General features: G+C 40.0%; 2 long non-coding RNA genes across 5 annotated transcripts; one reads left to right on the plus strand and one right to left on the minus strand.

Moving 5' to 3' along the window:
- LOC143140344 (uncharacterized) lies at positions 1–3,157 on the plus strand. Of its 4 annotated transcripts, XR_012990640.1 has the most exons (10): positions 1–589; positions 919–1,046; positions 1,184–1,264; positions 1,513–1,645; positions 1,815–1,850; positions 1,921–1,962; positions 2,061–2,225; positions 2,319–2,411; positions 2,533–2,601; positions 2,703–3,157. It is a non-coding gene; the product is annotated as an uncharacterized LOC143140344 (long non-coding RNA). The 4 variants fall into 4 exon arrangements; XR_012990638.1 differs by having other exon boundaries at positions 1–1,046; XR_012990642.1 differs by having other exon boundaries at positions 1–1,046; positions 2,129–2,225.
- An 8,762-nt stretch (positions 3,158–11,919) lies between these two features.
- On the minus strand, positions 11,920–13,182 carry LOC143140356 (uncharacterized). Its single transcript, XR_012990644.1, has 4 exons — positions 13,033–13,182; positions 12,578–12,716; positions 12,222–12,272; positions 11,920–12,066 (listed from the first exon to the last, which is right to left on the minus strand). It is a non-coding gene; the product is annotated as an uncharacterized LOC143140356 (long non-coding RNA).
- Between the last annotated feature and the right edge of the window lie 3,927 nt (positions 13,183–17,109).

Below are 17,109 nucleotides of genomic sequence, written 5' to 3' on the forward strand. Positions count from 1 at the left end.
TGTAAAAATTGGATAGTTCCTTGAAGAACCTCAATGTTACTCCAAGAACCCAGGGGCTCTTCTGAGAACTCAAACGTGCCTTGATGCTCTTAGAGGTCTCTGCAAGAACCTTAACGATTTTTCAGTATGAAAGGAGGTTCCTCAAAGAACCCAATTTAATCAAGGTTCCTGGAGGATCTCCAGCTGAGAGAATAATTTTCTTGAATTTATCTTTTACAGGCCTAGGCCTAACTGATTCAAAACATAGGCTAACCTAATCAGATAATATGATGCTAGGCCTGTGATAGGCTATGACAACAAAATAAGAGTTTTGATGAGTAATCGCCTATAGTTTGACTAGTGTTTAATTGCGCAAAAGATCTGAAGCATTCAGCTACTTGTGTGGTGTTTTGTTAATTGTGTGTAATTAACTATTTTGAAAAACTAGACGAGCATAGGCTAGGCCTACTGCCAATGCCAAAATAGCAGCAGAACACGGTCGGATAACTCGATGGGCGGACAGGTGTTGCTCGAGGCGATGACGCGCGTGTGGAATCTTCTTTAAAAATGGCAACAGAATTTGACAGTTGAGTCAACGTTACTACAGGAGGTGAGTGCAACATTTTGACAGCCTATCAAGCTTTTTTAATGTTGACGTTTGTCAGAAACTATACCTTAAATGATACATATTCTACATATTAAATGGAAACGAGACGTTTTAACCATGACCTCATTATAGGCTAAAGGTAAGATCAACGTGTCACCGTTCGTGAACGTTAACCTTAACTTTTTGTTTAACATAACGTTAACGTTAGAGCTTAGCAGCCTTATTTAGCCTACCGTTAGTTTTTTAAGTTATAAGATAGCATTATGCCTTGGCTTGTATGCTATGCTTAAACTGAATGTTAGCCAAATATTTTGTCTATTTTACTCCTTCAGCACAGACTTTTCAACTTCCCGTGTTTCCAACTCTCCTGAAATGAAAGCTAACATTAATGGAGGAAGTCCAGACGTTCATACTGCTGCACACAGATTATACAGGTCCTATTTGATTCAATTTCTATGTGGTAAGTGTGTAGCATGAGGTAGCCTACAGCTTTACTTACTGTTCTTCATTTGCATTCACGCAAAACAACAACCAGTCATTTAAATCATTAAGTCATTTAAAATATAGGCTACTCCATCTCTATGTTTAATTTCAAAGGTATCCAGTATCATGACATTTGTGCTGCTGCTGTATCTAAGCACCCTTTCCTCCGGGATCGCACAGGACCAGGATATGCATGTAAGTAGATTATTAAAGTAATAAACATACAGTTAGGCCTACTGGCTGTAGTGAGGGTCCTTTTTTAGGGCACCTAACAAGTAGGGATAATGGGATGGGATATTCCTGTAAGGGGTATTCAGGTTGTTGTAGTCTGCTCACTTACAGATGCAATTGAATCATGTATGCCTATGACACTCTTCACTTCTGTTGGTATGTTGCTTAACACCTGTATAAACCAGGCCATTGCATTTGAATTTTCCTATTAGGTTTATATAACCTTTCATATTATAGTTGGTTGGGAATGCTAAAAACAAATTCAAGAAGGAAAGAATCCCACTGAGCCTTCCTGAAATTGGAAACCATCGAGCAAAGTATGGGGAAAGGCAAAATTCATCACAGGCAAGTCACCTTTTCCTCACAAAGCAAAATACATCTGTATCTCAAGCAGAAGCTTTCAGAATTACACTTCACTGTGATCCTTATTGCAGTTTACTTTGATTCCAGGACAAAACTCAATCCAATGTGAGGGAAACCAGAAACCACACTTATTTTTTTTCTATTCACACAGATACCTGCTACCCAGGATGCAAACACTGTAGTTCAGGTATGGTGTGTGTGTGTGTGTGTGTGCGTGCGTGTGCATATGTTCACTGATGATCTTTTTACACTGACAGGTTGTAGATGTTCTTGGTGATGAAAGCGTATCCAAATCCAATGTAAGTTTTCAGATGATGATTAAACACCATATATTACTACTTATTACATTTCTTTAACCAAATTGACCTTTACTTTAAATTGAATGTAACATTTACAGGACAATTAGACAAAAATGAAGGAGGAGTGTTAAAAAGTAAACCCTGATCTAAATACGATTGAAAACAGAATAAGGAGAACAATCAGTGACAGAGTGGCATTTATTCAACGCCACTCCACACAGGAAATCCTTACTGAATACCCAGCTTTACACCACATTTGAACTGTGAGTTAACATTTGGCATTTAGTTCACTGCAAATTATTTTTCAGATTTTCTTCTGCCAAGCAAACATGTAATTTGTTCTTATCTTTTTAAAGGTTTTCTCTGAAATTCAGCACCTGCATAACATTGACCTAAGTACCAATCTGCACTAAATCAGGCCTGTGAGGAGACAACCTACAAATACAAAGGTATTAAGAAGTTTGATTTACACTTGATGTCATTACTGCTATAAAACTGTATGGAATTACATTACAATACAAGTATGTTATTACTGCTATAAGACTTATCCAGTATATTGTTCAAATTCAGGACTCTTTGCAGCAGAGCGGCCATATCTGTTTGGGGACAATCCTGACAGGCTCATACGTTGTGGATAAGGTAAGAGTACCAGTCATTTGACACTGTTAGAAACTTCCCCAGCCAATGGGCTTGAATATCACCAATCCCTATTCTAAATACTGTTATTCTGTACTTTTCAGATATCCAAGACACCCACACCTACCCTATGCATGAGAGGCAACCCCTTTGAGGAAGACACCACCATTACACTTTGCATGGACGGACAAGACGTCGTAACACCAGAAGATGTGTTGATGGGCATTGGAGCATTGCTAGCAGTTTATTTAATTTTCAATATGGAATACCCAAAGGCCGTGAACAAGACATTGTTGTTTTTACAGTCTATGTGTGATATTAAGACAAAAGAAAAAATCAAGTCAATCATTTATTGACTATTTCATTTAGATTAGGAAGTTAATTGTGTTCTTGTTAATAGCATTGTTTAATAGATGTTTTCATTCATGCCTTCATCTATGTAGCCTGTGTATTATTTGTTTATTTATATATTTATTTATGTATCTATCTGTCCATCCTTTCATGTACAGTATTCCTAATATTTTGCCATTGACATGCTTTGACGCTTTTGATTAAATTCTTGCTTAAATTCATCTGTTGTTTCATGTACATTTATCCCACATTCTAATAATGAAAATAATAATAACAATAAAGGTTAATACATTCTAATAATAATAATAATAATAATAATAATAAAGGTTAATAATAATGAAGGTTCTGTAATGAACTTCAAAAGGTTCCTCAAGCAACCTTTGAAAAGGTTCTTCAAAGAACCTTTCTTTAAAGGTTCTTCGAAGAACCTTTTGAGGTTCCCCCACAGTTTCAAATTGAAGAACCCCTAAAAGTTCCTCCAGGATCTTATAATTTTTACAGTGATACCTGCTGTTGGTCTAGACATATGTATGCCTTAAACTCGTATCCTGTCATTTAGAAACAATGCTGTGGGCTGGCTAGTCTAGTCATCAACAAAAAATGAACGGATTGCAAAAAAAAAAAGAATGGATTTGGCGTGACATTTCTTGAGTGTGCGTGAGAGCGTGAGATTGGTGCTGAAAGCGTGAGTGTCACGCCAGATGCGTGAGAGTTGGCAACCCTGTAAGAGACACAAAACTTTGAAAGGTTTACGCCGACAGGCAGCATTGTGTCGACGCCAGTGACGGACTGGGATTAAAAAACGGCCCTGGCATTTTCACCAACCAGCGGCCCACACGGGGACGCGCATGCACGCGCGTACATGTGCCCGCAACACACAGATATAACTTCACATGCACGGACATAACACGTTTGTAGCTAACTGAACTCTAACTTTAATATGCATAAAGACTGAACCAAGAACATGGATATATCAATGCACAACTCCAAAAATATGAAATATGAAAATGAAAAAAGAATAGCCTAGAATAGGCTACATGGATTTCTATGCAACGTCACGAAAACATGCGTGCGCAAGAGGCAGAAAGCACCATAGAACAGCATAGAACAGTGCTCTCCATGAAAAGAAATGTGTTTTTGTTCTGAAAACTGCACCAATTCGAAATCACGATGGTTAGAGAATGTTCAATATGTTCAATATCCCTAAAGGAATGCATGTCTTCGCCAAAAATGACAAAATACGATGTTAATGCAAATGAACGACAAACTCTGAAATATAGCCTGAAATGAGATGTTATTATCATTGAGACAACAGGGAACCAGGGGTATATAAAAAATTCCGATTGTAGCTTACAGCAGCCGACTATTTAAGTCAAGTTTATAACACTGTGGCACCAAGCGTCTTCTGCCCCACGGCTGCGCGCGAATGTAGGCCTAGTTTTGTTGGTAAACGGGAAACCCATCAGAGCAGCCGCTCCACAAACGTGTCTTAATTAACGTCCTGCAGTTAACAAGGTGCGAAGGAGCTTGCTCATCAGCATCCAAGTTCTTTATAGGACCTCTTTCTCTGTCGCCATCAGCATAAAGGCCTCAAAATTATCCTGTGACAATCGTGTCCTTAGGCGATTCTTGATGAATTTAGTGGAAGAGAGTGGAAAAACTCCGTTTGTAGGCCTATGCCACTTGAGTACATGACAGTGTTAGTAGGAATTAATTTGCTAACCATATATAGTTGTAGGCACAGGTAAAGAGGTTTAACTGCTGGAGAAGGAAATAGCAACAGATTGCACAATTCTTGCAGGTAGCACATTTCTTGCTCACCAGGTTTATTTCTGTATCTTCCTATATCTCCGCGGCATCATCAAAGTCCAACGCTTTGACTGTATACTCGTTTAGAGGAGACTTTTTCAGGCTGTCCCAGTGCGTGGCGAGATGTGTCAATTCCGACTGTAGATTTTCAACCGTAGCACCTTCACTGAATTTAAGCAGACATTCTCTTATGTTTCGAAGTGCATTTGGGGGCAGTTTATTAGCTTTTATAAGGGGAAAATTCCGAGGATCAAGGCATGCTAGATCGGCAATTCCCCGTGCTGAAGGAAGTAGACGCATTCGGTTTTGAAATTCCCAGAAGTCATTGATTCATGTAGCCTAACTTTTGTAAACCAATAATAAAATAAAAGATACAGGCAGCATATTTATTGTATTCCAATTTCAAACAATGCACTTTTAAATCATTTGATTGAATAAGGTTACAAAAGAATAGACTGATGTAAATATTGAGGGTCACCATGACTGTAGTGTAGAGACTCATGTCTGGTATAAATACTGATCAGGTTCGTGAAGGAGGAAAAGGGAATTAGAGATAAATGGCTTATTCGAAGCCATGTAACACTATTGATGCTTGGTAGTGGGCCGAGAGATATTGTAAAACCGTCTTTACGATAAATGGGCCGCGCAAACCCGACCTATTCACCAGCACATCAGTGAGGGTGTTTACATCGTATGCATTCACGCACAAATGTATGGGCGTACAAAGCAGTCGCTTTCAAAATAAAAGCAATGATATTGATTTGCGTGCATTATCTCGAGGGTGCGATTTGTGTAAAAACCAGAGGGGGGGATGATTTTGAATAAGTTTGTAACATTGGCTAACAGTGTTAGTTGGTAACCAAATAGCCTACACATTGCGCTACACGCTGCGTAGGCTACGTGCATTCTCTCTCCTGCTGATTTGCGTTCAGTAGCCAAGTGCGTAATATTGCAAAAGTTGAAAAAATAAATGTGTTTATTGTAGCCTACAAAAAATAAATAGCCTATCATACTGTCAGTTAATTGCCTACAGTGCAGTGAAGAGTTTGGAGAGTAAAGTTATAGGGCAACTTGAAGTTTTATGAAAATAATTTACGAACCAGAACATAAAGACCATGAAGCTTCTATTTCTTGCAGCTGTTAAAACACCGGCTAGATAGTTTAAATACCCACCAACATTCGTTTTTGCAGTACAGATTATTTCTAAAAGTTTTTTGTCTACTACTGGCTGATTTATCAAACGAGTGCTTTCTCGTTCGTCCTCCGCAAACTACAGGTGTTTCGGTAGAGAGCCATTGAATAAGCGATGCCAAGCAATTTCTGTAACACTTTTTGTGACATTCAGCAAATATCTCCTCATTTAATGTAAGTTCCTTTGGACAGTAGGCCTACGTTCTACTCTACGTGCAGTTGTCCTCCATCTCAGTTGCATCAGTTTTCTAATTTCGAAGGTTCTAAAACATTATTATGCTTCACTGAATCCTTCTCGTTTTCTTTCATTTGTCCAGCTAACTTTTCCATTGAATCTAGCCATTTATGATGGATTACACACTCGACATTCTGAAATGTCCTGCACGATCAAGGCCAAATTAAGTTATCACGCAGCCACTGTGTCAGCAGCATCAGTGCTGACGGTGACGGTGCGTTTCTGATGTGAGATTATTATGTAGGCTAGCCTACTAGACTGTTCTCACGTTGCAGCGCTTTACTTATATGAAGTAGCATTAATCAATATGAGGGGCAGAGGGGGATAAATGTTGTCCCCCCCGACGATAAAAATAATTTAGCAGAGGTAGGGATAGGAAAACCAGACGGGGGGAAATCCTCACCATCCCCCCCTACAAATCGCACCCTGATTATCTCTATGTTAGGCTCTTGACTATTTCACGGACTCCTTCACGGACCTTACGCGGGCCGGTCAGGGAAAGCCCACGGGCCGGATGTGGCGCGCGGGCCGTATGTTGCCCATGTATGTTCTAGAGTATGTTCATCTGCCTTGCTGTTTTATTTTTAATCTCCCTGTGGGCTTTTAAAATTCAAGTAAACATTATAATGTAGCCTACACGTTATATAGCGCGCTACCAAACTTAGCCTAAATAGACAATTGAAACAAAAGCAAGTCACAAACTCTGTAACTCCACATCAAAGATTGTTAGACATTTTCATAACAAGTTTGACCTCAATAATCTTCACCTTAGGTTGTAAGACTGCTATATGTTCAGAGTGTGATTGAGGGTCAATTTGATTCTGGATCTGGAAAAATGCTTGAGAAACAAATCAAAACACTATAAATAAACTTGCCTTGCCTTACATTAATACACAGGATTAGATGTTAAAATCCCTTGTGGCAAAATCCAAGGTAAAAACACATTCAGAAGCCCCTGCTCAAGTTTAACTTTAAAAAGCACACTACCCACAAATCCGCCAACAAATGGTCACAAGCACAATACAAATGGCCTATCCAACAGCAGTAGCCTATATAGTATGCGGCATGTCATTGGGGTTATCAAGTGGGCACCCTCATTCACCGATGTTTCGTTAAGTTAGGCCCACGACACCTCATGAAGGCTTAACAGTGAAACCAGCGTCCTGGAGACACTCCCCTCCATGCTGCCACCATATTACCACATTGAAATATCCAATACCCAAAATACTCTTAACCAGCCCAGGCATGGTCAAGGTTGGCTAGGTTGGTCCGTCCCGTTGATGTGGACTGAACCATAACCATAAAAACCTTGGCCAACCAACCATCACCCTAGGCACAGCCCATCACAAACACAAAACAAATTAGCCAGTTAGCTTAGCCCGTTAGCTTAGGCCCCATCCCAAACACAAAACAAATTAGCCAGCAGTTAGCAGTTAGCTTACGCCCCATGCTGCCCCATATTACCACAACAAGCATCCAAATACCCTTAACCAACCTAGGCATGGTCTAAGTTGGCTAGGTCGGTCCGTCCCGTTGATGCGAACTGAACCATAAACCATAAAGAACCTTAGCCAAGTACCATCAACCTAGGCACAGTCCATCACAAACACAAAACAAATGAGCCAGTTAGCTTACCTTAGCTTGCGCCCCAGGAAGGGTAACTTCTCCTTACCCACAACCAAAACAAATGAGCCAGTTAGCTTACCTTAGCTTGCGCCCCAGGAAGGGTAACTTCTCCTTACCCACGACCAAAACAAATGAGCCAGTTAGCTTACCTTAGCTTGCGCCCCAGGAAGGGTAACTTCTCCTTACCCACAACCATTCGCTTGCCCGTTCTGCTGCTAAAGACATGTTACTAACCACCTGCCTTAGACTTCGACCACAAATGCCCAATTCAGACAGCAAGCCAATAGCAGATCTGGCCACAAACCCACGTGCACCGATTTCAATAGGCCTTAATCGTGCACTCCAACCTCGCTTAGCTGCCTTCTCTGCTATTTCAGTATATTTAGCTCTCTTCAGCTCATTGGCCACTTCCACTCTGTCTTCCCAAGGAACAGTGAGTTCAATGAAGTAAACTATCTTCTCTGAATCCGACCATAGAATTACGTCAGGACGTAGCTTAGTACTCACTATATGTGGAGGTACCGCCATCTGCTGGCCAAGATCAACCTTCATTTCCCAGCCCGCCCCATTTTTCAACTGGCCGGTTTTACACCTGGCCTTCGCGGAACAAGGTTTATCCCCCTGACGTACAAAGTTAATTTGCCTTACCCCTTTACTAGCTGCTAATGAATTGACTTCTCTTCTTTTATCCTCTATTGCCGCTGCCACACATTTCAATACCTGGTTATGACGCCACGTATACCGCCCCTGGGTGAGACTTACCTTGCATCCTGATAGGATATGGTGGAGACTGCCCACACACGAGCAAAGTATGCATTTATCATCCTCACCAAACCATTGACTTAAATTCTTGGGAGATGGGAGCACATCATATGTAGCACCTAACATAAATCTGATCTTACCAGCTTCCATGCCCCATAGATCTTTCCATTTAATCCGTCTTTTTTCCACCCCTTCCCAGTTCACCCACTGCCCTTGTTTTGCCTGCGACACTGCCTTAGTACATCTTACAGCCTCCTCCTGTCTATGCATTTCCTCCACTACCATTTTCCTCTTTTCTCCTGCAGAAGCCTTACTCCACAAGGGTTTACTTGCACCCACCCCTAGACCCCCCTGCCCGTGCTGCACATGGCCCATTATATCTCTATGCTTCAATGCTGATTGAGCTTGCTTAACTGCCTGCTCTGGGTTCCACTTCCTCCCTGCATTAACTGTGGGTGCAACTTTCCTCACCACTGGGTCCTTGGACTGAGTAAGAGTCAATTCCAATCTAGCCTTAGCACACTTAAATTCCTCTGTCAGACTAGATATTGGCAACTCTACAATACCCTTTCCATACAAGGCTACACTGCTTAAGCAGCGTGGGACTCCGAGCCATTTTCTGACAAAGGAGTTGATCATTTTTTCCAACCTCTCTACCTTTGACAGAGGAACTTCATAAACTGTCAATGGCCACATTAGCCGAGGCAACAAACCAAACTGCAAACACCACAGCTTGAGCTTACCTGGCAGCCCCGACTTGTCAATTTTTGCAATACCTTGCCTAGTGACCTGTCTCAAGTCTTCAACCTGTGATTTATCACTAAGGCTTGCATCATACCACCTTCCCAGACTCTTCACTGGTTTCTCCAGAACTGTGGGAATTTATTTGCTATAAATCCTTATTTATAGCAAACTTCTTATCTGTTACCTTCCCTTTAATAATTGAGAGACTCCTAGACTAACTTGGTTTCACCTTCATTCTGGCCCATTGCAGATTACTATTTAACTTACCCAGCAACCTGTTGGTGCATGGAACGGTTGTCGTCAAGGTTGTCATGTCGTCCATGAAAGCCCAAATCGGGGGGAGGCGTGGCCCTCCCTGCAACTTCTCCCCGCCCACTACCCATTTTGAGGCCCTAATGATGACCTCCATTGCCATTGTAAAAGCAAGTGGGGAGATGGTACATCCGGCCATGATTCCTATCTCAAGTTGTTGCCAACCTGTGGTGTAATCAGCTGTAGTAAAACATAATTGAATATCCAGAAAGTATGCTTTTACTAGGCTTTTAATGCTACCTGGGATTCTGAAATAATCAAAGGCCTCCCACAACAGACTATGCGGCACAGACCCAAAAGCATTAGCCAAATCCAAGGACACAACGTGCAGGTCTCTCTTCTCACGCTTTGCTAATTGAATTTGGTGCCAAATCATGCTGGTATGCTCTAAGCACCCGGAGAAGCCAGGAATTCCAGCTTTTTGCACCGTGGTATCAATTAGTTTATTCCTTTCAAGGTAATTTGTCAGTCTCCGTGCCACCACACTGAAGAAAACCTTCCCTTCAATATTCAGTAGACTAATTGGCCTAAATTGATTAATCTCCACTGCGTCCTTTTCTTTGGGAATAAATATTCCCCCAGCCCTCCGCCAAGCCTTGGGAATACTCTGCTTTTTCCAAACTATCTTCATTAATTGCCATAAAAATCTTAAAACATCTGGTGCACTCTTATACATACGGTAGGGCACTCCATTAGGTCCCGGGGCTGAAGAGGCCCTTGCACGTTTTATTACTTCTTGCACCTCTTTCCACCTTGGTGGACTATCGTCGCATTGGCTACTTAATTCACCAATAGGTGGGATATCAGCAGGAAGCACCATCTCCCTGAACCTCTCCCTATCTTTGTGCACTCCCTCTAATTACTCCTCAAGCTTCTGCTTAGGTTCCAAAAGACTACCACTCTTCTGCATTACGAATAAAGACTTAACAAACTTAAATGGGTCTTTATAGAATGCTAGTCAGGCTCGTGATTTCTTCTTCCTATTTTTCCTAATATTTTCAGCTCTTCTTAGCACTACTAACCGCTCCCTCACATCTGCCTGTAGACAGTCAATACCTTCCTTCTCATCATCTGTAGCTTTTCTCCACTGCTTCTTAAGCTGCCTCCTCTCCTTGATAAGTTTATCTATCTCCTGCTGGCGCCTAGATTTAACTACCTCATGTTGCCGTTTTGTCCTTCTCTCAATAGTCCCAAATCTTTCCTTACCATAGCTATAAATAACGTCTCCCATTTTCTCTAATTTGCTTTCAGCCGTCCCCTTGAGCTGACCCAGGATACTGACCAAATCACTATTAACATCTTCCCACATTCTACATTCTGTTGCGCCTGGCCATCTAACCCCAGGCCTATGACCATTAATCTTCTCCCTCCTTGGCTGACTGGCCTCTCTCTCTGCCTCAGTGCTAGAACTTACCTCAACAACAGGGGTACTGATGTCCTGCGAACTGTGGGTTTCTTCCTGTCGCTGAACTTCAACCGACTGACTTGATGCACTTCTTAAGAAATAGCTATCAATGCGGGGACCCTGTGTTCCCTCTACCAAGCACTTTTTTTTCCCTTGATGATATATGCTGCTATATGTTCAGAGTGTGATTGAGGGTCAATTTGATTCTGGATCTGGAAAAATGCTTGAGAAACAAATCAAAACACTATAAATAAACTTGCCTTGCCTTTCTTAATGATACTTACCATTGAAAAAGGTGGCTGATAAATATAAGGCGGGCAGACCTGTCATTAAATGCCACTCGCAATGAGCTCGCCATGGGAGGGTATGGTAGCCCGCTAGGGGCGCGTCTAGATTTCTAGGCTAAGGGTATGGTGTTTGTGAGGCACATTTCAAAAGTACGGAGCCCTAGAGGTGTCATCACAAAATGTTTTGCATGTTGAGAGAATGTCCCATACAGAAAAATAATATATTCACATATATGCAGCTTGAACATATTCCAGTATAAGCACATCTATGTTAAATAAATATATTTACATCTATGTTAAATACATATATTTCCATGTATGTATCAATATATTTCAAAATATAAGTAAATATTCAATATTGGCCACTTTCTTATATTTTATGCATATAATTAAATATATTTAAATATATGACACTAAGAAGCATGATCACATGACCCTTGATGACGATTCTGATCACATGATATATATATTTCAGACATATATTTCTCTAATATAGTTCATATTCTACTATGGTTTGATATTTTCCGCATTGATCAATAAATATTTCACTATTATGTTTACTTAAAATCAACCATAGTATCAGTATAAAGAGGAAGAAACACACAACACTTCTGTTATCTTTTATTCTATTTTATTGAAAATCTTTGTTTTTGTTATGGAACCTCAGTTCTGTCACTTTGGCATTTATTGCCTGGCCCAGCAATCTGGAGTGAGTGTCTGGCCTGGGAACTGCTTCAGGGTGGCCTCTGAATAAGACAGAACATATACAAATAGAACATGCAAAATATTAGTGACACAAATACAGATGCTAAAATGCAGAAACACTGTTGTGTTATCACGATAATTGGAGATAAATACAAAGTGAGTTGGAGAGAAAGACATACAAATAAAATAAACTCACCAATTATCGTCTTAGTCCTCTCAGGGTCCAGGCATTCCCTCTAAGTGCCTCCTAAAAAATAGCACAATCAATTAGGACCTCAAATAGTTACAGTTTACTGACACAGAAAAGATCTATGATGGTGAGGCGAAAATGTGAAGCAGTCCACACAGACAGCCACACAACACTTTTAAATGAGACAACACAACTAATATCATATACACACAAGAGAGAAGCACACAGATACACACTGAAAGGAAAAGTTAGTTTCATCCTCAAATTTTTACTAAACTTGTACAACCAAGAAGCTGCTATTTCATTAAAGTTAAACATGTACATTTTAATGTAAAAGTTCACATCTGTATGAAAACACAAACCTTGTTGAATAAAAGCCTTCAGACTCACAACCTCCTCTTGGAGAGCCATTATAGCCACCTCTTCTTTAGGTGGTTGTCAGTTCTGGGTTATCTCCCACAGCTCACACTCATAGAGAGCTCTACCAGCCTTCTCTGAAACCTGCAAGTGAACAGAATATACAGCATGAATGAGAGTGGCGTTGGTAAAGGGTATACTCTGAAGTGTCTCCCATCTGAGACTGCTATCTGAGACTGTAGGGAAGCTGTACCAACCATCATAGAAAGACATGATTGGAAAGGTATTTCAGTTCACTTTGTGTCCCCAGTAGCTTGAAGCTAATTTCTTGTCATTCAAAAGATCAAAACTACTCAAACAAATGTATAAATTCTCAGAAACAAAAGGTTATGTTCTGCATTCGAAAATAGACCTTTAACAAAAAAGTTATATTCATAAGTAAACATTAATTTTTGATTACCTTTGGTCTATGTGATGATGAAGCATCAACATCAACATTTGTCAGTGAAGCATACTACGGGTTGGGCTTGGGTCGTCTTGGTCTCAGGTCTTCTGGTCCTTCCTCCGGTGTCCTTGATGTAGCTTTCGAGTGTTGCCTCCCTCTCTAAAATGTAAAAAAAGGGGTTTCAGTGCTCAAATATACTACATGACCATACATGGTCCTTTTCAATACAATTCAACTTTTACATTTCCATAATTTAGCATGGGTATGAATAGTTTTGCAAGAATTTCAGTGCACAAAGCATGACAAAGTAGTTTGATAGTGCACAAAAACAAAACACATTACTTGCAATACCATTTCCATAAAATTAAGCACAGTAACGTTACTTGTGTCTTCAATTTCTACACGTCCACTCTAATACTCTCCAGCACATACCACATTACATCCTATCTAAAAAATATATTTTTAAAAGCTAATGTTAGCTCTAAGTGTTGTCCATGATGCAACAATAGCAGCTAGCTGGCTAAACCACAGTGCATAGAATGTCTACACCTTAGGCTAGTAACGTTAATGTTAACCGTTACATTTTCTGTCTTGCATGACAAATCATAAGTTATGATAACTAACTAAATAAAATAACTTTTATTTATGCCTAGCTATCAATCTACATGCCAGAGGCAAATATACTACCAAATATGGCCGGGAGACAGGTTAAATTGGTATTTCACTGTCATTACAAGTCGTTTTCAATAATTGTCCAAACGTTTCTCAGTGAATTTATTTTTCAATCCCCTTTCAGGTGTAAAATAATAAAGCTAGCGCTGGCTAATTTATGCTAACGTTAATGTTATCGGAACTCCCCCTATTAAGCTTCTGAACCAGGACGAAGTATTATCAACCTCAACACACTATGGACGAGAGTGAAAAGGAAACGACCAGGCGCCTAATTAAACCAAACCCTATATGGCCCGACATGTTTTGACGTTTCATGAATCAAACTTTCAAAAAAAGGAAAATATTAGGCTATGTCAGCCATTATTGTTAGGCCTACATAGAAATTATTAGCCTGTATTGCTTTTAAATTACACGATTGAAGTTGAGACAAGATTGCAACGCAGACACGTTTTAATGTCATTGTTCTAAATGGCAAAGCTTTAGGCTAGGCCAAGGCTATTTCTTCCTTATTTCTATGTGCATGATATGGATTATGGACATTTTCCAGAAAGAAAAGAACGTAAATTCACAGAGAAAGCATCCCCAGGTAAAAAAGTAGTATACTTTAGTGTGTTAGAAATATGATTAAAGTACATGAAGTATAAAGCAAGTATGCTTACACTTTTTGTACTTTATGTAAAGTATGTTTAATGTGTACTTGAAAGTAATTGTAGTGAATAATTACTTAATATTAATCTTAGACTGGCGAACTTCAGGAAAAACTCAGGAATCAAGTTTATTCTATTACAAGCAGAGAGAGTACAAAAAAAGGTCTATGGTCTATGTAGGCCTAGGTTGGCCTGTAGCCAACTCCTCCTCTCTTCAGTTCTCCATGTTCTAATCTAGAAATCTAAATCTGACAAACCTTGCAGTTTAGTTACTTTTAAATGCTTTAAACAAAGAAGAAAATGGCGCCAAAAACAAGCCCACATGATTGGTTCTCCAGTTGGCATCAGACACACCTACTCACACCCACTTCACACCTATCTGAATAGCATGAGGAGAGATATCTTATATATCAGAAATATAACTTATAGAATGTTCCAAACATTCTCACAATCAAATCATTACAATCCTTGTACTGAGACTATCACAATGATACCGAGCATGAATACATTTACATTTCATGACACATGGATACATTATATCAAGGTAACATCCTTTGTCCTGTGTACTGGAACCACTACATTAGCATTCCATTGGGGGAGGGGATGGTGTCTTTGTTTAAAACCAAGAAGGGTTACATGGCTAACTAAAAGTAGTCTTGAAGTTAAATTATTATCTATTTTAACCATACATTTATTGCTATCAATTCCCCCTTTTCAAGTCTGAATGACTTGAATTTTAACATAAGATTCCATAAACATTAGCATTCTTGAACAATTTTACAATTTTTAAAAAAAATTTTTTTTATATAAAGTCCATAATCAATGTAAGTGTGTGCGTGAGCAAGGAAAGCAGCGTTCAGCATACATCCTTTCTTGCGTTTCTCTTCCGTTGAAGGGTCCTCTTATGAAACTTGAATGTGTCTGCATTGTTTCAGTGTAAGTGTATGCGAGTGCAAAGGGTGTGCATGCAGGCCACGTTCGGCGTGCACCCTTGTGTCAGTCCAAATATGTCCACATGTATTGCGGGCAGTGAACAATGTGCGATGAGTGTCTTTGATGATGCGGGAGTGCAAGGCTGCTTTCGGCACCCCCTTTTGTTGCTTTTGTTGCTTTCAGTCAGTCCAGTTTTGTTGCTTCCAGAGTCATGGCAGTTGCTTCTGCCACAGGTTCCGTTGGACCTGTGGTTCCTGAGCCTCGTCCAGTCTCGTCTCATGACATGCCTGGCTGGCCACTGCTGCTGCTCTGGGCTGTACCTGAGCCCAGGGCAGAGTTGTCTGGTCCATCAATCTCGTCCAGTGGCATGGTCTGGTCTCCGCTGCTGCTCTGGGTTGTACTGGCGTGGTAGCTGAGCCTGGTTGGTGGAGCCATCCGCCATCTTGAAAGGATCTTCTTGAGATGTTTGCGTAGTGGTAGTCGAAGACACCTCCCTTTGTCCCTTCTGGCATGAAAGAGATTCTGGAGAGACTGGAGAGTGGTTTCACAACAACTTGGAGAGACATTAGCATGAGTGTAAACAGAGTCAAACAGTGTCTCGTGAATGCAGATTCACAAGTCAACAAAAGTATGCTAATGTATTCAGTTTCTCAATTGGAGACAGTCACACCTATGGGTCTTCTAACATAGCAGGGCTATTTACCTCCAAACAGACATTTGCATCTATTGGCGAAGGCCAATATAAAGAAAATAAATAAACGTTTGGTTAAGTTTAGATGTTTAAAAGAAAGGGAAAAAAATCCACAGACTCACGTGGGTAGGGTATCCCTTTCTTTAAAGAGATTTTGCATTAGAAGTGAGGATCAGTAAAACAAAACATTAGGCATTTAAAACAAAATGACAATTTGAGCAATGAAACCAGTAAACTTAGAAAAGAAAGTATTTCAAGTCAATACCATCTATCTCCCCCTTTTTATAGTTTCTTAACTATAACCAAATAAAAGTAATTCAAACATAAAGAAACTCAAGTTGTGGGTATGAATCCATTCAATTGAACATTTGCCCACATCAAACAAGGCGTAAACATGTAGCAAACATTTCCCATTGGCATACAAGCAAAAATAAAAATATGTCTTAACATGTTAACCCCAAAAGATGTCCCTCAAATGAAAGAAAGAAAATGGTTGAAATCAACAATGGTTTCCCATTAACACTCCTCTTAGGTTCATATTTCCCCAGTGAAGTTCCCTTTGTGTCCATGAGGGAGAAGCTGGGGGGTTGGTTATAGAATACAGTGATGCTAAGAACAAAGGCAGTGAGATAAGATAGCAAAAGGTGTGAACACTTTTGACCCAAGAAAACAAAGACAAAAGAAAGAACATCATTTCAACATTCAACAGTTCAGGTAATCCTGTTTCATAGTTGGATGAAACTTAAAGGCAAGAAAAGTTTAAAATAAAAATTGAAGTTTAAAAGAATCCTGATTGAAGTCCTTGATCCTGATAAGATTATAAGCTTGCAACAATTCCTCACCCATACATTTCAAAACAGAAGGACTTGAAACAAAAATGGAAACAAACACATATAAAGAAATAAACAAATTTAAAAATAAATTCACACACACAGGGCCGGCCCACACGCGCATTCATTCATACTGGACACACACAGCTTCATGGAGCTGGAGGACAACTTAAACGGGCTGCAAGAATATTTTCCTGCTTAAAAAAAACGGAACAAAAGAAGTTTAGTCAAGCCTTTTCAGTTAGCTCATATTAGCTCACAAAGACATCTAGACGCCTCTAGCGGCAGCTAGTTAGCTCAGGCGTACTTAAAAGAGGCC

The sequence above is a fragment of the Alosa pseudoharengus genome, unplaced genomic scaffold, assembly GCF_046254945.1.
Source record: "Alosa pseudoharengus isolate Yale_2024_CS ecotype anadromous, Long Island Sound unplaced genomic scaffold, YU_APseudo_1.1 YU_APseudo_1.1_scf_10, whole genome shotgun sequence".
NCBI lineage: Eukaryota > Metazoa > Chordata > Actinopteri > Clupeiformes > Clupeidae > Alosa > Alosa pseudoharengus.